The sequence below is a fragment of the Pithys albifrons genome, chromosome 3, assembly GCF_047495875.1.
Source record: "Pithys albifrons albifrons isolate INPA30051 chromosome 3, PitAlb_v1, whole genome shotgun sequence".
NCBI lineage: Eukaryota > Metazoa > Chordata > Aves > Passeriformes > Thamnophilidae > Pithys > Pithys albifrons.
Window position 1 is genome coordinate 93,360,897 of NC_092460.1, and position 18,001 is coordinate 93,378,897.

General features: G+C 42.1%; 1 protein-coding gene across 1 annotated transcript in view; it reads right to left on the bottom strand.

Annotated features, from left to right (window-relative positions):
- The window catches only part of SEMA3A (semaphorin 3A), a 173,968-nt gene that overhangs the window by 104,710 nt on the left and 51,257 nt on the right, over positions 1-18,001 (bottom strand). The gene's annotated exons all lie outside the window — the stretch shown is intronic.

Below are 18,001 nucleotides of genomic sequence, written 5' to 3' on the forward strand. Positions count from 1 at the left end.
TGCATTGTACTATGGTAACCCAGCCAAAGTCCCAACTCTACTGCAAATTCTGTGCTCAGCAGGGTCAGCCCTGGTTAGTACTGGGTGCTGTAGACAGTCCTGAGGACTTCACTGTCACTGTCCAAACTCGCTTGGCCGTGGCAGATGGACCTCAGGACTGAAGTGGTGGGGCCAGTTCTGCGCACGCTGTGCCTCACCTAAAAAATCCACTGCGCAGGCTCAAAGGGCACACCCCCACCTGGGGAGCACCCTTCCCAAATTTTTGTTTGCAAAGTTTGGCCACACACTGCAAATTCTTAAGCAAATGCTTAACTCCTACTTGTAGAATAAGTTGACAAGTGATTTGACTGTCACTTATTCAGAGTGTGAATTAAAGTCAAACAGGTCCTGCGTGTCTGGACAGATAACTTTAATTCTAAATTTCAATTCCAAATATGATATACTAAGTACAAGGACAGAGGTTCTGTTTTAAAGAGAAGACAAAGTGTTAATTAACTTTTTCAGAAGGGCATCCATTATATGAAGATCAATATATTTGACTTACAAACCAAACATGCACATTTCTTTTTTAAGAGTTTTCTAATATTTATGTATCAGGTTCATAAAAGGGCTTATGCAGAGAGAGATTAACCTCAAAAAATAAATTACAAAGAAAACGTCTGCAACCAAAAGCATAAGAGCCAAATGCAGAAAGATTGAAAAACAAACACTACAGACATGTAACACTGATTAGGCTGTGTTATACAGACTTTTCCCGGACAGTTACAAAAATAAAGTCCATCCATCTGTCAAAACATCTGCTCTGTGCATGAAAATTAAAACAAAATTTAGGTGGGTTTTATGAGTTTCCAGCAATTCTCTCTCCTCCAGAAGCCTGGAACTTACGTCCTTCATTCTTGATTACTAATGCAGCCAGGAATTTTTAATGACATCTTTTTAAGTGGAAGTTGAAGGGTAAGTCCCTGTGACCAACTAATATCCAGACTTTTCCTCCTTATTTTAAGTGAGTGATTTCATTCTTTTTAAACCAATATTGATGTCCATACTGCTTCTCAGATATTACAGTAAATGCAAATGGCCAGATTATGCAGGGCAATAAGCAGAAGGGTAAATGATCCTTTACAGTATCATTAACTTCAACAGTTTACTACTGATTTAATCCAGATAAGGATCAGACCCAGTAATATATTCTTCCTTTATTTCAGCCTTCCCACATAGCCAAGTGATTAATATATCATAAGACTTTATCTCAACTGGATGGACAAGGGGATTTAAAACTATCATCTAAGAGTTGGATAAGCAAAATAAATACGTGTTTTGTCTTTAAATCAAAATGGATAGACAGCTTTCATATAAAGTCCCATGCCTGAGGTTAATTAATATGTTTACTTTTTTTTCCTTCTTCTGTCCAATTAGTTGAATTCTCAAGTGACGAGGTCAGGGATATCCATAGAGAATAAGTAATCCCTGATATTACTTCTGTCATTCAAATTTATCACACTGCTGAAAGATGTTCCGGAATTACCAGGGAACTTTTAAACTTCTCTCTCTTGTTGGTGAGCCACTGCCAGCTGCCATCAGTTCAGTCAGTATTGGCATCGTTGTCAGCATGCAGCAGCATTGTTTCAAGGAAAATATTTCTGGAGTGCTAGTGCAATAAATATATGTGTGATTGCAATGTACACAGATGATGAATTCTGAGCTAGACTCGGCAAAGACTTTAGCATGTCAGTAAGCATGGGTGAGGAAGTCTCTTCAGGGCGAGTTCTGCATGGTGTGTGCTTTCACAGCTCTTGCTGTTTGGGTGCAAGATTTTGTAGAATGCAGTAACATTATTTAAAAATTATTGCTGTGTCCCTCTTTTTATTACAGTAATATTTAGAAAAATGTTGGTCCAAAAGCACGGTCTGCTTAAACAGGCCCAGAATAAGCAGGGAACAAAGCCAATTATTTGGATCCTGTTAAAATGCAATGGTCTTTTAAAAATTTATTTTATTGGAGTAAGCTGTTTGGTAACAGTGCTGCAAAGCCGTTCTGTTAATATTGGCAGTAACAGGAAAGTCCCTGAGTTCTGGGAGCTGTGTGCAGGCCCTGATGGGTGGGGAAATCCTGCCTGGCACCTGTACTCCATGAGATAACCTTCCAGATGAACCTGTATAGACAGGTGCACATTTTAAAGCGGGGGAGGCCAGCTGGCATGAAAACATTTGCAATCTGTGATTTATTACTGTGTACCCCTTGCAGTTGGGATCGATACTATCATTTACATGCCTGTTTTGTCATTACTGTACCTTGCAATTAGCAGGAGCAAGGTTTTAAAGTCTTACCCTCTGAAAAAGAGTCAGTGTGCAGCTCTGACTGAAGAAAGTTGAGCAGCTGAAGTATAGAAGTCTGTGCCAAAGGAAGGGGTTACTTTCCCATTTGTCAAAGCCATATAAGCAGTGTGCATTTAATCAGATACACACAAATCCAATGCAAACCAAGAATATGTTTAGGTTTAAAAAAGGACCTAGTCCCTCTTACAAATATATGTTATTTGGAGGACTAAACTTCAATTGCACTTGTCTTCTCACCTCAGAGCTTTGAAAAAGCTGACAGATCCCCAGATTCATTGGCCCTTGTGCTCGATCGTGATGTGCAGGACTTTATATTGTATTGTGATCTGGAGATGTCAGGAATTACTCTACTCTTAGGCATGGTGACTACTGCCAACACTGCACAGGAACCATTGATTAGTTTCATATCTAGATTTTCCTCTGCTGACAAGATGTTCTCTGAGAAATTTCAGACTGATGAGGGTTGATAAGACAATTTTGGTTGCATAGTACAGTTTACTGTACTTCCAGTTATCTTTCCAATTAAGTTCTGTCTGTTATCTGCCTGATGTTTTGATATGACAAGAGTTCTTGAGACTATTTAAAATGTATAATTTACTCAAGTTGCGGGATGTCTGCATGAATTTAAGTGATTAAAGCATCAAGACAAAAAAAAAAAAAAAGAAGCCAAGAAAGCAGATGATTAAAAAATGCCAGCAAAAAAGCAGATATATCCTGATTCCTTCAAACCACAAAACTGCAAGCCATATTAGCAAACAGTTGTACTGTCAGCGCACTTGCACAGCAGATGGAAAGCTCCTCTGGTTATTCCTTTGTGTTAGTGAGGGCAAAACACAAAATGTCTCTCTGCCTGTCTACCTACCCACTTGCAAATCTAGGTCACTACTGGTATGTCATCATTTGGCCCAGAGTTTCCCACTAAGACTAAGCAAGGAGGAAGCAAAGCTGGGTGGTATACTCCTTCGGGTCTGTCTTGAAAACAGTCTTAGGCCAGAAGCCATTAAAAAAAGTCATTAGAAGCCATACTTTTAAGACACAACAAACCTCTAAATCTTTGCTGTTAGCACTAACCATCTGACCTTGTGATCTTAGGAAGTAAAATTTCTCCAACCTTTTCTGCATTCAGTATGTTCAAAATACAAGATGTGTTTCAAGTCCTGAAATCTTCATTCAGAAGATGTATATAATAAATGTTACAGACCTGTGAACAGCTACAGGGATGACAAGAAAAGGCTGCAGCACAATATACCTGGTTTAATGACTGTGTCATATTTTTGTACACCTGGTTAATGCATAGTTAACAAAACAAACCAAGTCTGTGGATGCAGTTCAGCAAACAAGTGCGTTTTCCAGGTTTTGAAGGCAGAGTGTGACTGTACATTAAACCTTTCCATGAGTGCAAACAGACTTCCTTTATTTTGAATTGTTATGGTTTTTCAGTAGTATGCACTTCCTACAGCATAGAATAGATTTATTTGAGGAACAGAAGAGTATTTAATAAATAACTCAAAATATTGGGAAGCCTTGAGGTCAAGTAGAAGCCAGTTCTTTTCTGACCATAATTTTAAAACAAAAATTTGTTTTGTTCTATGGAGTAAACCTGTCCCACAATATCAGCATGTGTTTATTAGCAAAGAAATAAGCACTAGTGTTCAGTTTCAGTTCAGGTAGTCTCACCAAGCCCAGCAGCAATTTGAGTTGCAACCACAGCCTAGATCTAAAGAGTGTTTCTCATCTATCTCTTACATCTGGGTGGAGTAATCACCTGTGTCCTGGAAAAATCAGATTACACTCCACCTTTCCGAATAGGATGAACACCTGCTGACTGGGTGGAGTATTTCAGACACGGGCGTTGTCAAGCCTGTTACAGGCACATAACACACTTAGACTCTGGATCAGTCAGCTTGCCTTTATTCAGAGTATTACCGGCTCTAACAATATCTTCTAACTACTTCCACTCATAGCCACCTAAGACAAGTATATTCAAAACTTCTGTGTCGAAAGTGAACATAAAACCATGAAGTGTTGAAAGGAAGCAAAAGACTGTGGCATCTGTAAGGGACAGTTGCTTAGCAGTATGTGTGCCTGTAAATAAACGTACTCCACAAGCTACTCTGTGAGGCTACATGTGTCTTGCTGTGGGTTGATGGAAATTTGTGTGGGGATATTAAACTGTTTTGACACCACAGAGAGATGCTGAACAGAGAAACCTTCAGTGACAGAAGCTTAAAATTCCCACTCAGTAAAAATTTGGCACCAAAGTGAAATTGTTGAAATGTGAGTTTGTTGAGTAGTTCGGGGGGGGGGCGGGGGGGGGGCAGGTTGTTACCTTTTGGTTGGTTGGATGGAATTTTTTTTCTTAATATGTTCATGATATATGCATAGTAACTTAAAGTTTTTGGAAAATGCTAATCAAAAAGGAATTACCTAAGGGAAAAAGAGATTAATAGATTATTTAATCCAACACAGATTACATAACTCAATTAGAAAAAGAACAAACAAACAAAAAAACACAAAAGCAAGAGGAAAATATATATATTCTCCCTTTATTTACTGTTCTGACTTTTCTTGTTCCACCATTCTCAGAATACAAAACTTTTCCAACACTGAAAAGGTCTTTTTTTAAAATATCTTCTGTTGAGATGAAGTGTGGAAAATGATCAAAGCATTAGTTTTGACATAGGAAATAATTGCATATTATTTCCTAGGTTATTTTAAGAACTTTAGTTTTCTTAGTTACTACAAAAGAAAAAAAAGGACAATATTTTAGACTTGTGTGCAGCAGGGAGGAATTTAGTAGACCTATTTTGGTGTATGTAACTAATGAGACTACTGAAAAAATTAGTTGTGGACTCATTTAACAGTAATATAGTGACCAAATCTTGAGTAGAGAGTAACTGTGTGATATGTGATCTTTCAGAGCAGACAAAAAAAATGAACCTAAACCCCCCAGAACAAACAAATAAACAAAGAAAAAACACACAAAAACAACCATACACCTGTTGTAGTTTGGAATTATTATGTAAATTCTCTCCCCTGCCACTAACAAAAAAAGTAGTTAACTGCTGATCACTTGGGCAGGGGCAGGTTTGTCTCCTTTTGTTCTTGGGGATGACACAGGGCTGGGAGTTGGGGTGTGTGTGGGGGTGGAGGAGAAGCCGTCTTGCTGCTGCTGCCTGCCTGGTGCTGCTTCTAGCCGGGTCGCTGCTGCTGCTGCCTGCCCGGTACTGCTTCTAGCCAGCTCGCTGCTGCTGCCTGACCCCAGGACTGCTTTCTAGCTGGCTCGCTGCTGCTGTCTGTCCCCGGAACTGCTTCTAGTCGGCTCACTGCTGCTGCCTGCCCCGGGACTGCTTCTGGCTGCTCGCGTTTTCTGCTTCTTGGACAAGGTACACAGGGGGAAGAGACAGAGTTCATCTGAGAGCTCATAACTCGTCTGTCTCGCTGTAGAAACTCACTCCACAGCCAGCCAGGCTGTGACATTGACACTGCCTAAGTATAATTTTCCTCCTGGAGGAAAACCTGCTGGGTTTTGTTGTTTCTTTTTCTTTCTCTTGTGGTGTTGGGGAAGCGGTTTCACTAGTCTGTTTATATATAGCAGTTAAGAACAGTTATCCTTCTTGTATTAAAATTCCTTTTCTTAAATTTGATAAAGAGTGGCGTGATTATTGTGGAGAAGGCCCCCTCCCCCGCTTGTGGGTAAACATTTTGGGTTTTCCCCTCAAACCGAGACATATTTTTGGCGCCCAAGTGGGGCTTGTAAACAAAGAAGGATAACTGTTCTTGTGGCACCATGTGGGTATTGAGTTTAGGGTTCATCAGGACCATCCTGTATAATATATTGGCTTTTTGTTGGTATAAATTTATGCCAAAAGGAGCGGCAGGTTTAAGTCTTATCAACAAATCAATGAGTAGAACTCAAATAGCTGCAATCATTATTGAGTTCTTACTCTGGATTTATGGTGCTATGAATTCAATGCCTGTGGGTGTCATTTGGGTGGTGTTGTCAAGGCTGTTTTCCTGCTGTAACCTAAGCTGCTACCTCTGGGGATTTAGTAATAATAGTACTGACCCTTGGGAAGGAACAAAGGGGAACTTTTTCTCCCAACCCTTTGTCCATTCCCCCTTCAAGTCTGCTACAACGGCTTTTGAGATGTTTAAATTCTCCCTGGATGCCAGAGATATCTTGCTCTTTATGGTTTTTCTGCAAGGTTGTATCCCTGCGGCTTACAGTATGTTTGAAGGTAGGGCCAGGGTTTTTTGAGAACACATTCAGAAGACTAGCCCAGTGAAGGGGGAAAAGGAAGAGAATAAAACCCCTGACGTTACAGTGAAGAGGGAGAAGAGGGTAAAACCCCTGACGTTACAGTGACACAGGATGGGGCTAAAAAAGGGGAAGAGGGTAAAACCTCTGATGTTACAGTGACGCAGGACGAGGCTAAACCAGGAGGACAGTCCAAGCTTATGGAAGTAGCCCCTATCCAGAAAAGGAAATATAAGACCAAACCAGCCCGTACAGCGGATGATGAGGGGGCTGCAGCACCTTCACAGCAAGCAGACCCAGAGCCTGAGATCATCACTGAGGCATTGTCATTTGATAACCTCCATGGTTTGCGGAAAGACATTGCTCGACACCCGGGCGAGCCCATCCTGACCTGGCTGATGCGAGTTTGGGACCTTATGGGTGAAACCCTACAACTGGATGGTGCTGAAGCCAGGGTTTTGGGGGCTCTGGCCCAGGATGTGGCTATTGAACAGGTGTTTGTGAGGGAATCAAAGCCCCTTTCACTCTGGGCACGACTTCTAATGAGTGTAAGAGAGAAGTTTGTTTATAGAGAAATCCTGCAGGAACATCACATTAAGAAGACTTGGAAGACGATGGAAGAAGGAATTTTACGTCTGAGGGAGATGGCAATGATGGAAGTGCTTTTTGGAAAGGGTGGGCAAACTAATAATGACCCTGACAAGGTCAGATGCACACCACATATGTCGTGGAACCTTTCACACTCGGGGCCAGCTGAATACGCTGATTTCCTGGCATCCATTTATAGGGAAGAGAACCAAGAAACAGTGGGCGCTGTAGCAAATAAGCTACGGATATATGAAGGCATGACCCACAGCCCAATGCAGGCCTGTATTTCTGCTGTAGAGACATTGGCTGAGAGTCTCAAGACGCTGCCTGCAGAGGTAAAAGCGATTAGAGAGGAAACTAGGGAAAGTCTCCAAGTGGCACCAGTGTGAATGAGAACCTCGGAAGTCAGAGCCAGATGCCCCCCAACCAGAGGAAGTGGACAGACCTCACGAACAGAGATGTGGTACTTCCTGGCCAAACATGGAGAAGACATGGGACGGTGGGATGGGAAACCCACCCGTGCCCTTGCAGCCCGAGTACAAGAACTGAAGGAGAATGGAAGAAGGTCAGTGAGAGTAAGTGCAGTCCCAGTTTCCCATGGGCAAGAATTTGACCCACAGGAGGGCACCTCCCAGGTGTACTCATCGAGAAAAGGTTCTGACCGCTATGACCAGGATCAGTGTTAGAGGGGCCCTGCCTCTAGCCAAGTAGAGGCACGGGACAACCGTGTCTATTGGACTGTGTGGATTCGATGGCCTGGCACATCAGACCCACAAAGGTATAAGGCTTTGGTTGATACCGGCGCTCAATGCACATTTATGCCATCAGGGCATGTGGGCTCAGAAACTATTTCTATTTCTGGGGTGACAGGGGGATCTCAAGAGTTGACTGTGCTAGAAGCTGAAGTGAGTTTGACAGGGAGAGACTGGCAGAAACACCCCATTGTGACTGGTCCAGCCGCCCCATGTATCCTGGGCATTGACTATCTCAGGAATGAATATTTTAAGGACCCAAAGGGGCATAGATGGGCTTTTGGAATAGCCACTGTAGAGAGAGAAGGGATTGAACAATTGAGCTCATTGCCAGGTCTCTCAGAAAGTCCTTCTGCTGTCGGACTGTTGAAAGTTGAGGAGCAGCAGGTGCCAATCGCCACCACAACAGTGCACCGTCGGCAATTCCGAACAAACCGCGATGCTGTGGTTCCCGTCCATAAGATGATCCGTGAACTGGAGAGCCAAGGGGTGGTCAGCAAAACCCACTCACCCTTCAACAGCCCCATCTGGCCTGTGCGTAAGTCTGATGGAGAATGGAGACTGACTGTGGACTATCGTGGCTTGAATGAAGTTACCCCACCGCTGAGTGCCGCTGTGCCGGACATGCTGGAGCTCCAGTATGAACTGGAGTCCAAGGCAGCAAAGTGGTATGCCACGATTGACATTGCTAATGCGTTCTTCTCCATTCCTCTGGCACCAGAGTGCAGGCCACAGTTTGCTTTTACCTGGAGGGGCGTGCAGTACACCTGGAACCGATTACCCCAGGGGTGGAAACACAGTCCCACCATCTGTCATGGACTGATCCAGACTGCACTGGAGAAGGGTGAGGCTCCAGAACACCTGCAATACATTGATGACATCATTGTGTGGGGGGACACAGCAGAAGAGGTTTTTCAGAAAGGAGAGAAAATCATCCAGATCCTTTTGGGAGCTGGCTTTGCCATCAAGCGGAGTAAGGTTAAGGGACCAGCCCAAGAGATCCAGTTCCTGGGAATGAAGTGGCAGGATGGACGCCGTCAGATTCCAACAGAAGTCATCAATAAGATCACAGCAATGTCCCCACCTACCAGTAAAAAGGAAACACAAGCCTTCCTGGGTGCCATAGGGTTCTGGAGGATGCATATCCCAGCATACAGTCAGATTGTAAGCCCTCTCTACTTGGTAACCCGTAAGAAGAATGATTTCCACTGGGGCCCTGAGCAGCAACAAGCCTTTGACCAGATTAAGCATGAGATTGCTCAGGCTGTAGCCCTTGGACCAGTCAGGACAGGACCAGACATACAGAACATGCAGTACTCCGCTGCGGGGAATAATGGCCTGTCTTGGAGCCTTTGGCAGAAGGTGCCTGGTGAGACTCAAGGCCGACCACTTGGATTCTGGAGCCAAGGCTACAGAGGATCCTAAGCCAACCATACCCCAACAGAGAAAGAGATCCTAGCCGCCTATGAAGGAGTTCAAGCCGCCTCAGAGGTGATTGGCACGGAAGCACAGCTCTTTCTGGCACCTCGACTACCAGTGCTGAAGTGGATGTTGTCAGGACAGGCTGCCTTTGCACATCACGCCAGTGATGCTACCTGGAGCAAGTGGTTTGTCCTGATTACGCAGCACGCCCATATGGGAAAATCAAATCGCCCTGGGATCCTGAAAATCATCACGAACTGGCCTGAAGGTGAAAATTTTGGTCTAGCAGATGAAGAGGAAGAGCAGGTGGCACGTGCGGAAGAAGCTCCACCATACAATCAATTGCCAAAAGAGGAAATACACTATGCCCTCTTCACCGATGGCTCCTGTCGCATTGTAGGGACTAATTGCAAATGGAAAGCAGCTGTATGGAGTCCCACTCGACAAGTTGCAGAAGCTACTGAAGGAGAAGGTGGGTCGAGTCAGTTTGCAGAGCTTAAAGCCGTGCAGTTGGCCCTGGACATTGCTGAACGAGAGAAATGGCCAAAGCTTTACCTCTACACCGACTCATGGATGGTGGCCAATGCTCTCTGGGGATGGTTAGACCGATGGAAGAAAACCAATTGGAAACACAGAGGGAAACCCATCTGGGCTGCCGATATATGGCAAGATATTGCCACCCGAGTAGAGAAGCTGATTGTGAGAGTCCGCCACGTAGACGCACACGTGCCCAAAAATCGGGCCAATGAGGAACATCTCAACAACCAACAGGCAGACCGAGCTGCGCAAGTGAAAGTATCACAGACAGATCTGGACTGGCAGCACAAGGGAGAGCTGTTCTTGGCTCGATGGGCCCATGATGCCTCGGGCCATCAGGGCAGAGATGCCACTTATAAATGGGCACGAGACCGAGGGGTGGATTTAACCATGGACATTATCTCTCAGGTTATCCATGACTGCGAGACATGTGCTGCCATTAAGCAGGCTAAGAGAGTGAAGCCCCTGTGGTATGGTGGACACTGGGATAAGTATAAGTACGGGGAGGCCTGGCAGGTTGACTACATCACAGTGCCACAGACCCACCAAGGCAAGCGCTATGTGCTCACCATGGTGGAAGCAACCACAGGGTGGCTGGAGACACACCCAGTGCCTCACGCCACTGCCCGGAACACCATCCTAGGCATGGAAAAGCAAGTCCTGTGGCGACATGGCACCCCAGAGCAAATTGAGTCAGATAATGGAACTAATTTCAAGAACAGCTTAGTTGCTACCTGGGCGAGAGAGCACGGCATTGAGTGGGTGTATCATATCCCCTACCATGCACCAGCTGCCGGGAAAATTGAAAGGTGTAATGAACTGTTGAAAACCACTTTGAAGGCGTTGGGTGGAGGGACTTTCAAACACTGGGATCAACACTTAGCAAAGGCTACATGGCTAGTCAACACTAGAGGCTCTGTCAATCGAGCCGGTCCTGCCCAATCAGAACCCCTTCACACTGGATATGGAGATAAAGTCCCCGTAATGCACCTGAGAGGTATGCTAGGGAAAACAGTCTGGATTAACCCTGCCTCAGGCAAAGGCAAACCCATTCATGGGGTTGTCTTTGCTCAAGAATCTGGTTCCACCTGGTGGGTGATGCAGGAAGATGGAGAGACACGATGTGTACCTCAAAGGGAACTTATCTCTGGGTAAACAACTCATATTACTGTATTAGTAAACATTTAAATATTTGAAAGAAAATTTAAGTTTGATGTAGAGTATTGGCATGGAAGAGAATTTAGGGGTGGAAAATGTTGTAGTTTGGAATTATTATGTAAATTCTCTCCCCTGCCACTAACTGCCCATGCCAGTAGTTAACAAAAAAAGTAGTTAACTGCTGATCACTTGGGCGGGGGCAGGTTTGTCTCCTTTTGTTCTTGGGGACGACACACGGCTGGGAGTTGGGGTGTGTGTGGGGGTGGAGGAGAAGCCGTCTTGCTGCTGCTGCCTGCCTGGTGCTGCTTCTAGCCGGGTCGCTGCTGCTGCTGCCTGCCCGGTACTGCTTCTAGCCAGCTCGCTGCTGCTGCCTGTCCCCAGAACTGCTTTCTAGCCAGCTCGCTGCTGCTGCCTGTCCCCAGGACTGCTTCTAGTCGGCTCGCTGCTGCTGCCTGCCCCGGGACTGCTTCTGGCTGCTCGCGTTTTCTGCTTCTTGGACAAGGTACACAGGGGGAAGAGACAGAGTTCATCTGAGAGCTCACAACTCGTCTGTCTCGCTGTAGAAACTCACTCCGCAGCCAGCCAGGCTGTGACATTGACACCGCCTAAGTATAATTTTCCTCCCGGAGGAAAACCTGCTGGGTTTTGTTGTTGTTTTTTTCTTTCTTTCTCTTGTGGTGTTGGGGAAGCGGTTTGCACTAGTCTATTTATATATAGCAGTTAAGAACAGTTATCCTTCTTGTATTAAAATTCCTTTTCTTAAATTTGATAAAGAGTGGCATGATTATTGTGGAGAAGGACCCCTCCCCCCGCTTGTGGGTAAACATTTTGGGTTTTCCCCTCAAACCAAGACAACATCCCAAAACCAACAAAAGAAAAAAAACCAAACAAACCAAACAAAAAAACCCACAAACAAAAAAAAAACCTCCCCCCAAAAACCAACCAACCAAAAAACACAAACCCGCCCCCCAAAACAAAACAAAAGACAGCAATACAAAAAAATCCAGCCTGTTTGCTAAAATGGAAAGAATATGAAGTTAGAAAAAAAATAGACTGGCACAAAAAGAAAGGCTTTTCTTTGACTTCATGAAATTCAGACTGAAGGCCTGAAAGAAAACAAGGACTAAACATATCGATCATTTCTACCAGTCATCCAGTTAATGTGTTTTTCTGGAAAGAAATGTATGAAGAATAAATTTACTCTATCTTAGGGTGCAGTAAATCATAACATGGAATTACCCAACAACATTTTGAAATAGCAATAGCTTCAAACTCAGCTGTAAATAATTCTGAGACTTTGCCAAGGCGAAATGAGGGCTCATGAGGAACACGTATTAATAGAAAATTAAATTCCATAATTTTAGGAATTATTTTTCCTTCATTTCTCCTTTGCTTTTCCTTTTCTAACTCTGTGGATTTGTATTTCCAAAGTAACAAAGAGAACATTTCTGCAAGCCTGTATTAAATGTGCTGAATATTAAATTTCCTTCAGAAGCAAATTTCTATAGTCACACCTATAAACAGAAAAATAAGCCCAAAATTGGAAAATTAGCTTTCTCCTTGATCTATATCAATTTGTTCCCCATACTGAAAGACTTAAATGACTTCCCATGACACATAAATGGGTAAAATATGAAAATCTGAACAACTGCCAACCTAATTCTTCCTCTGTAAAAGTTATTACCTTACAGTAACTGATTTGCCTTGGTCAGTATATAGAAAGAAATATATGCAAATGCCTAAATGAACACAAGCTGTAGGATCAACATCTGAAATAAGCCATAAATGAGGCTTTATGCTGGTGGGTATGTTGTGGGGTTCCATCCAAGAACTGGAGCTGGCTCAAACAGAATTTTTGTGGGGGAAACGTCTGTTAGCCCCACAGGACTTTGAAAGAGTCCAGTGTCCTCAATTCCTTTTTTACCAAGCCCAGTTCACCTCTGAGTGAAGTGGTTGTAGGTTTTGAGGGTTTTTTCCCCTCCCTATCTGTTTCTCTCTCTTGTTTGCAGTCTATGAAAAGAAGTCTCATGAAGCAGCTGTATTAAAGCATCACACGACTTACAAAATGTATCACCTTCTCATTTCCCAAATCGTAAGAAATGCTTTAGTGTCCATATTAAAAAAATTGTATCCACCTTGTGTCCACATTTCTTCTTGTAGTAAGTCATACTCAGAGTAAATTCCCTCCCTAACTTCACAGGAGGTCTGTTGCTTTGAATTTTTACTCTTTTTAACCCTTCCTGCTGCCAGAAGACATTCACCTTTTCCTTTTCCCCAGGCTGGATGGCGGTCCTGGGTCTTTAGGCTCTGTTAGAGAACTTCACTGTCATACTGGACAAAGGAAGCCAGAAAGAAAATAGGGATGGCAACAAAGGCTGGTTGTAGAAAAGCTGGAAATCTGGCTGTTGATGTCCTCCAGTGGGAGAACTCTGACAGAAAGTAATGAACTTCTCTTTGGCACACCCAAAGGGCCAGAGGCAATTTGACTAGAAAAATTGTGCCTGTCAGATGAATTTAGAAACAGGCTTTTTAGGTCCAGCCAGCATTGTATATCTAATTTTCAGATTCTCTCTTCAGATCTTTGTTTACAATAACAGATGAAAAGAGTTACTTTTACTTTCTGCCTCCATGTTCTTCTATTTTCCCTGAGGCAACAAGAGTAATAAAATGAGTTCAAGGGAATAGTGCTCATTTATTGCCAACTTTGTTTTCCCAAAGTATCACCGGATATGGCTGAGGGACACTTGTTGAGTTACACACCACTTTTTCTTTTCTGTTTCTGTCATTTTTTCTTCTTTCTTTCCAAATTAAATCATTACACACTGATGGATCCACAAACCTATACGTCCATTCCCTCCCTTCTTATAAATTAGGAAGGGTCTGGAAAACTTTAAAGGAAGCATAAACTAAGAAGGCATATGAACATTTTGGCTTTAAGTATTATCATAACAAATGAGATGGTGAATTAAATTCCAGCCATGTGATTCTCCCTGCATGAACAATACACTCAGTAGTGAGGTGCCAGCCACACGTGAATGCAAAGAGGCATGCACAGAATATGGGTATATCATGTATAGTGTAAAAAGTCTTGCTTCTTCTTCACTGGAAATAGGTCTCTGATCTAAAGTGATTCCAAATTACCATCAAGAGGACTATCAAGTATAAAAAAATCAATCACAGTTGAATTCAGGTAAGAGTTAATAACTAGGTAAAATTTAATGACAATTAAATAGACCTAGAAGATGTCTATCTCCTATAAATGAGAATACAATCAGTGCTTACCCACACACAGTTTTGCTGACACACTTTAGTTGTGTACACAGAAGTGTAACTCTGTATACACCTGTACGTTTGCAACTGTGTATGTTCATGTGAGAGCATATATAGAAGGCTGTTGGTACCAAATACTTGATATTCTCTGTGTCTGTTTGGACTTCAATTTATATTTCTTGCCAGAAACGTCCAGGGACAAACCAATATCATACAGCACACAAAATGTGTATAAATGTCTGTCATCATGCAGCTTGTCCTATGTCACTTTGTTAAGTACCAACTGAAATTTTAAAGACTTATACGAGTCAAGGCCAGAAGGGACCATTTCAACAATTTATTTTGAGCTGGAATCTTTAAAAGTGGCTAAATAAATTACAGTCAAATCACACTTAAAAAGAACATCCTAAGGTGCCTTTCAGAAACACATCTTTTAAGGTTTCAAGTCGGAGAAATCTATTGTATCCTTTAATAGGGGTTTTTCTGATGGTGTAACATATGAACCACTATTATGGTGTCTCAGCCAAATCTAGTGCAGAGATGTATCAACTAAATAGCAGCCCAAATTTTTAAAACAATGGTAAATGAATAGTTTAAGGATAAGTGAGGTTTCCAGTCAGGAACTTATTCCTGCCCTATCCCTACCTGCAAAACTAAGGGTGTTTCTGGAAGCTTTTGTATATCACCCAAGCTTTGCTGTGCTGGTTTATGATATCTCAGGAATGTCAGAGTGGAATTGTGGCAACTTTTTTTTCCTTTCAGTTACCTATTATTTAACCCACATATAATGCAGAGGTTGTCATGTGTTTTTGCAGGGTCCCAGGTGATTTTCAGATTTTTAAACAAATATATTGAGGCTCACTAGTGAGGAATATGACTAGCAGCATGACTGTTCTGTAAGTTTAGTACAAAAGCTGAGAATTATTCTGTAGAGACTTTTTCTTCTTTGATCATTACCAAGGTCTGGCTAGGAATCATGAGAAATATTCACAGGACTTACAGAAACCAGAAGAGACCAAATAAAACACTGAAGCCCAGAATAGCAAGAAATCCTCACAGAATTGCTCATTTAGTTGAATTACGTAAGCAAATATCTTATTTATTATTTATAGTCTTCAATTTTTCATGAACAATGTTACTTTGGTGCTTGTGATACTCTACTGAGGAAATGGAAATACTAAGTACTTACATGGGAGAGTAATTACAATTTTATTGGAAAAAATCTATATTTTGTGGGACAGTGTAGCAGTTAATCTCTATCAGAGAAGTCCTGCTGTAAGTAGGTATTGCATAGCCATGGGGAGTCTTTCTGAATCTCTTTTCAGCTTCCTCATATGGAAAAACGATCCAAAGCAAGTTGATTCTATGATTCTATCATACAGTGAGTAAAGCTTAAGTAATTAATATATACTAAGCCCTTTAGGAAACAGAAATGAAAATTACTGCTTAAGTAACAAAGGGGTAGCAGGAGAGCCAGAATAGGCCCTGTTGGCTGCTCTCCTCAAATCCCGCGTGGACTGTCCTGAGCCACAAACCTGCTGTGCCTAGACTGGCATGACTGACAGCATCAGGATAAGGAATCTCACAGAAGGAGTGAAAACGAGGGTAAATTACCCCTTACAATTATGAGAGGAAATCTCTGAGGTCATTGCTGAGGTTAGCAGTGGGGCAGAGCCAGGGTTACACTTGTGCTGCAGCTGCTGCAGTGCACCTGGCCCATTAGTGGGGACTTGCATTTTCAGCACCGACTTACCCTGGAGATCAATAATTAAAAGAAGGTGTTGGTTTGGGTTTTTTAAAGACCTCGACGTAGAAGCATAGACTGTCATGTAGAAAGTTCTGAACCATCACAAGTGAAAAGCATATAATATCTTAGAAGTGGTACATGTTGAAAGCAGTACTAAATCAAGTATGGTTTATATGTCATTTTTTTTGTCCTCTATTTCTCCCCTGTCTTCTAATGAGAGTCTGTTGAGTTATTTTTATGACCTTTATATTTCACACTCCCAAGGCACTGACAATGGCTTTAAGGAATAAATAAGGGAGGAATAATAAGTTTGTTAAATGAGCTGTAATCTTTGTTTGTAATTACAGTTAAAGCCCTTGCATTAAATATGTTGCTTATAATGCACTGTTCTATGGCAAGAACAGGTAGCTGTAAATATTTAAAGACAATGTTCTGAACACACCAAGATATATACTCCAACTTTCCAGTTGCGTACTAAAACTGAGCCCACATTACACGTGGCCTATGCACTTGTTTTATTTTATTTTAATTTTATTTCTTACCTACTCTTGTAAAGATCTTTAAAATTAGAAAGAAAAAAAAACAAAAAAAGCAAGAGAATCCAGCCCCAAAAACCCCACATATGAAAAATGTTTCTGAACACATTAGCAGATTCTGTCAAAATTTTGCTGTGCTACTGTTCCTCTCAGTTTGGGCTGCACTGTGTGCTGAGCTCTGTGCTCCTGTTTTGCCTCATGCTTTGCCACCAGCTCCTGGCAGTGCTGCTCCTAATGCACAGGATCACAGCAGTCAGCTCATGTGCCAGGGTCACACACTGCACTGCAGTGTGATAGGTGCTTCATGTTCTACTCATGATCAGCAGGTGTAGCTGTCCTAATATCATATGAAGCAAAAGAATCAAAGTGAATAGAAGTTACAGTATAAATAGTCCTCTCAAGCTTACCACAGTCAGAGGATGGGGACTTGAACTTCCCAGCTTACTCCAGAATATGTGCCTCTACAATTTTCAAGAACTACACTAGAATCATTCTGGTGCAATGTATAAAGCATACTCTTTCTTACTACTGTGAATTTCTGAAAATAATTATTAAAACCAAAAAAGGATGTTTTACTTTTAGGCATTGAATCTCCTATTAATTTTCTAAATTTTTACTCCAACTACTAAAATCATCTACTTAATGTAATATCATAATACCTCCTACAAGATCAAGCAGCAAGGTTAGTTAATTTGCTCACATACTTAACACTAGCCTTTTTTTTTAACCTTGAATATTAGATATTCTAGGCTTCACCTTGCAAAGTAATACTGAAAATAACTTGTGAACATGAACATGGATAAAATTAAAAGTATTATTTCTATGTAATGAGATAGCCTAAGTATCTGGCACTTCAGCTGTTCCTTCACATATATAGCTTAGCCCATATTTCTTAGTTTTTACCTAATCCACCTCTACTGTTCCCAAATGGCTTTGTAATGAAGACAACAGTCCTCTATGGCCTAGGTAAAGACTGATGTAACTATTTTTATTATAACCTAGGAAATTATTCAAATGGAGCTCTCTAGAGGCATATGGTTGGCATTATGAATATTTTACAGAATCATCTCTGAAAATCAGGCCAATAGCATATACACACAGGGACATGTTCCACTCTCACTTATACCTTGGCAACCACAATGATTTCCCATTTGGCTTTGCTATGCAAGTATTTGTTTGGCTTATTGCATGCCTGTATTTTTTATCTGTTTCCCGCTTCTTCAGCCCTTTCTTCCTATTTCCCATACTGTTCCTATATAGAAGTTATTATCAATGTGGAATGATTGCTATTTGAAGGCTACTGGCTATGTCTCTACTACCTCATAAATACAGGGAATACAATGTACACAGGAATGAGGGAAAATGCACAGAAATTGATGCCTGGTGTAACAGGG